Raw genomic sequence first — 5,057 nt, forward strand, 5'->3', positions numbered from 1 at the left:
CACTGCGAGAGGGCTGTACAAGCAATGATCACACGCACGGCACAGCGGACACACCAGGAACCGCGGTGTTGGCCGTCGAATGGCGCTAGCTGCGCAGCATTTGTGCACCGCCACCGTCAGTGTCAGCCAGTTTGCCGTGGCATACGGAGCTCCATCGCAGTCTTTAACACTGGTAGCACGCCGCGACAGCGTGGACGTGAACCGTATGTGCAGTTGACGGACTTTGAGCGAGGGCGTATAGTGGGCATGCGGGAGGCCGGGTGGACGTACCGCCGAATTGCTCAACACGTGGGGCGTGAGGTCTCCACAGTACATCGATGTTGTCGCCAGTGGTCGGCGGAAGGTGCACGTGCCCGTCGACCTGGGACCGGACCGCAGCGACGCACGGATGCACGCCAAGACCGTAGGATCCTACGCAGTGCCATAGGGGACCGCACCGCCACTTCCCAGCAAATTAGGGACACTGTTGCTCCTGGGGTATCGGCGAGGACCATTCGCAACCGTCTCCATGAAGCTGGGCTACGGTCCCGCACACCGTTAGGCCGTCTTCCGCTCACGCCCCAACATCGTGCAGCCCGCCTCCAGTGATGTCGCGACAGGCGTGAATGGAGGGACGAATGGAGACGTGTCGTCTTCAGCGATGAGAGTCGCTTCTGCCTTGGTGCCAATGATGGTCGTATGCGTGTTTGGCGCCGTGCAGGTGAGCGCCACAATCAGGACTGCATACGACCGAGGCACACAGGGCCAACACCCGGCATCATGGTGTGGGGAGCGATCTCCTACACTGGCCGTACACCACTGAATAGTGCACGGTACATCCAAACCGTCATCGATCCCATCGTTCTACCATTCCTAGACCGGCAAGGGAACTTGCTGTTCCAACAGGACAATGCACGTCCGCATGTATCCCGTGCCACCTAACGTGCTCTAGAAGGTGTAAGTCAACTACCCAGGCCAGCAAGATCTCCGGATCTGCCCCCATTGAGCATGTTTGGGACTGGATGAAGCGTCGTCTCACGCGGTCTGCACGTCCAGCACGAACGCTGGTCCAACTGAAGCGCCAGGTGGAAATGGCATGGCAAGCCGTTCCACAGGACTACATCCAGCATCTCTACGATCGTCTCCATGGGAGAATAGCAGCCTGCATTGCTGCGAAAGGTGGATATACACTGTACTAGTGCCGACATTGTGCATGCTCTGTTGCCTGTGTCTATGTGCCTGTGGTTCTGTCAGTGTGATCATGTGATGTATCTGACCCCAGGAATGTGTCAATAAAGTTTCCCCTTCCTGTGACAATGAATTCACGGTGTTCTTATTTCAATTTCCAGGAGTGTATATCAGATACTGGAAATAGCAAGTTATTTTTCGATTTGTCTTGGTTTTATATTCACAATGTGCCACTTTGTAATTTACCAGCATAAACGTACCAGGATCAGAATTAAATCTAAATTTGACAAAAGTAGATGTACAGTTTCGAAGTGCCGGAAGATGAACTGCCAGGGCTCGAAATGCATCATGCATTGAAATAAAATCGTTATTTGTGCCTGATGGCAGTTGTTCTTCATAGTCACAGAAGAAACAGTGACAGAAATGGATAAAATTAAGTTAATCATTTTGTACTTTGAACAAGAAACAAAGGAATCCAAGGAGAAATTTTGAAAGGGAATTGAAATTTAGGGAGAAGAACTAAAAATTTTGTTGTGTGCTGACCACACTGTTTTTCTCTCAGAGTTGAAAAAGCACTTGGATGATCTGTTTAACAGAACGGATATTACCATAGAATGAGATTAACCTGAATGTCAGTAACTGTAGATCAAGAGTAATGCAGTCGAATTAAGTAAGGTGATGCTGGGAAAATTGTATTGGAAAAGTAGTAGACGAGATTTGCTACAGGGCAGCAAAATAAATACAGTTCTCGGACTAGGGAAGATATAAAATACAGACTGGCAATATAGAGAAAAAAAACTTCCAGAAAAAGAGAATTTTGTTAACATCGAGAATAAATTTTTGTGTCAGGGACGGTTTTCTGAAGACATTTGCCTAGTGTATAGCTTTGGACTAGAGTGATCTGTGGGTGACGAACAGTTTTGACATGAAAGTCTTAAAAAGTGGTGCTACAGATGAATGTTCAAGATTAGAAGTGAAAACTTTATAGCTAATGAAGTGCTACTAAAAAGTAAGTAAAGCTGTCAACAGTCTAAATGTTGAACACCACAGTGGTGTAGCAGACATGGTGTTATTACATGTGGTATACCATTGGCTTTCTGTTATACGACCTACAGTTTAATGTGATCTTCCAAACCATTGTGAAATCCAGCATTTTCACACATCAAGAACATTATTACGGTCGCACACCTCTGCAAGGATTTCAGGACCGACATATTTTTAAAATAAGAAGATGAGCATCAACAGAATCGTCACTTTGAAATTGGAGGGAAATATCAGTGGTAAAAATTGTAGAGTGAGAATTAACAAATGAAAACTCTTGGAGTCACTGAGGACTTGAGTCCCTTGGTCCCTGGGTCTAACTGAGTCAGTGAAATTCAGAGATTTTTTGAAAAAATAAATGTATGGGAGAAGTGGACTATAAGAAGGCCTAGGATGACAGCACTTACTTTGATGCATCAATGAAAACTTAATTTGGAAGAGGAGGGTTGTTTAGGAGAAAAAGAACAGAAGGAGACCAAGGTTCGAGTACAGGTAGTAGGTTCAAGTGTGTGTAGGTTGAAATAATTATGCAAAGATGAAGGAGCTTGTACAGGATGGACTAGCGTAGGATGCTTCACCTAACCTGTCTGCAGGCTTAAGACCACAACATCTTCCTATACAGTTTAAAGGTTGTGGTAAGGAAATTGTAATGGTGTATCGTTAGTGTGCAAATTGCAGCTCTGGCTGCCCAGAGAGAGCTGAAAAAGTCGAGCACCCAATAGGTGGTGAATGAGGAAGCGATGCTCACCAGCAGCAAGGTTATGAGCATGAAGAGGCCATAGGTGCAGAAGTTGTCTCTGGGGCTCTTCATCAACAGCAGCTGTGAGAACGCTAACAGCTGTGGGCTCGCTGTGGGTCAACCCACAGAGGCTTAGCGGTCGGCTGTGAGCAAAGACGTAGTGCAGGAAGATGTACACCGGGTAGGAGATGAGCGTGGAGATGTCGTAGGCGCAGAAGCTGTACTGGTGCTGCATGCAGACGGCCGCTGTGAGAACTCCAGCAGCTGCTGCCTCGCCACAGGGCAACACAGGGCTTCCAGAATCACCACACCTGGTTGGGAGCCTTGATGTTGAGCGTGAAGACGAGCACCAGGTAGGTGGTGCGAGGAGGTGATGCCCACCAGCAGGGAGATGCCAAGCGTGATGGTGGCGTAGCTGGAGAAGCTGACTCTGGAACTGCCTGCTGACTGCAGCTGTAAGAGCTCCAGCAGCTGCTGCCTCACCAGTGGGCAGCACAGGGTTTCCAGAATCACCACACCTGTTGCGAGCCTAGACATTGAGTGTGAAGACGAGCACCAGATAGGTGGTAAGCGAGGAGGCGACGCCCACCAGCAGGGATGCGTCAAGCGTGATGGCGCCACAGACACAGAAGCTGACTCTGGGGCTGCGTGCTGACAGCAGCTGTGAGAACTCCAGCAGCTGCCGTCTCGCCGTCGGGCAGCATGGGGTCTCCAGCAGGCGCCACACCTGTCGAAGGACTGTGCTCAGTATATGCCGATGTTGTACGGTAAGAGTAAGGATGAACTTCACAGGTATGGAAACAAAGGGGTTGCAATGCTGTAACTGCCTAACTTTCAGAAGGATTCGAGGACTCGACCAGTGGACTACAGTATGTAAACCGCTATCAGTTCACACACTGTGTCTGGATGACTCCTAACAACTTCCGCCGATAATCGTCACAACAAGAGAGTGCACACTCAGTGGCTCAAAACTCAAACAAAAACATATGCGTTAAGTTTCCACGGAAACAAATGAAATTTATTTGTGTCTGTGAGATGAAGTTGGTCGCTTTCATCAGTCACCACTGACAAACTAACTAAATGGCTTCACACTCTGTTAGGAGCATTTCCTATCGACCTCATGCACAGTCACTAAGTTACAACACATGCCTAGAAAACTGAGAAAGTTTTGAAGCAGAATTCCGTACCAACACACAGAAATGCACTTTCGAACCCTTGTAGATTTCTGTGTTGGTAAAGTGAACTTGCCGACAACCAAGGATTACTCACTCGCCCGCCGTTGTGACCAATCGGTTCTAGGCGCTTCGGTCTGGAACCGCGCATGGATATGTGTGATGTCCTTAGGCTAGTTGGGTTTAAGCAGTTCTAAGTTCTAGGAGAGTGATGACCTCAGATGTTAAGTACCATAGTGCTCAGAGCCATTTGAACCATCTGATTACTCACTCACTACTTTCGAAAAGTTGATCTCTATAAAACACAACCTCCACTTTAGAGTGCATACGAATTGTCTCTTACACCAGAGGGATCTGCTGGCTGAATCCCCAATTTCTCAATCTCTATGCAGATTCACGAAGTTGTCTTAAGCATCAGCCTTAGAAGAAGAATGGGAGCACTTTTATAGGACAGTTCCTGCACGTGATAGTAGCACCCCTACGCAAAATTCTGCATGCTACCTGGATTTTTGAAAATTTTATTTAGCACAGTTTGCGCAAAACATCTGCTTTCGTGTGGCATAAGGTAGCCCTTCAGCCAGCCTAATATTTTCCTAGCACAAACCATGTTACACAGATTACAGAAATTTCATATCATCTTCTTTAGTATTGGCAAATCCTCTCTTCCACCAGATACCAGAAACTGGCTCTGGTATTCACAATACTGAAGGTGTTGAGTCCTTTGGTGCGGAGGGAGGATGATATGTTGCAAAGGGTGCCCAGAGGTAACAATTTAAGTAATTAAGATACTCCCAGAGGCATATCGAAATATATAAACATGTAGGTGATTACAAATGATTCATAAGGTTTAGCCTCAAATATACAGTGTTCACACACTATCAATGAAAAGAATATATTTTAAAATTTTTTATGTCATAGCAGGTTTTATTGTGATTCAG

Source organism: Schistocerca americana, chromosome 1, assembly GCF_021461395.2.
Source record: "Schistocerca americana isolate TAMUIC-IGC-003095 chromosome 1, iqSchAmer2.1, whole genome shotgun sequence".
Classification (NCBI taxonomy): domain Eukaryota; kingdom Metazoa; phylum Arthropoda; class Insecta; order Orthoptera; family Acrididae; genus Schistocerca; species Schistocerca americana.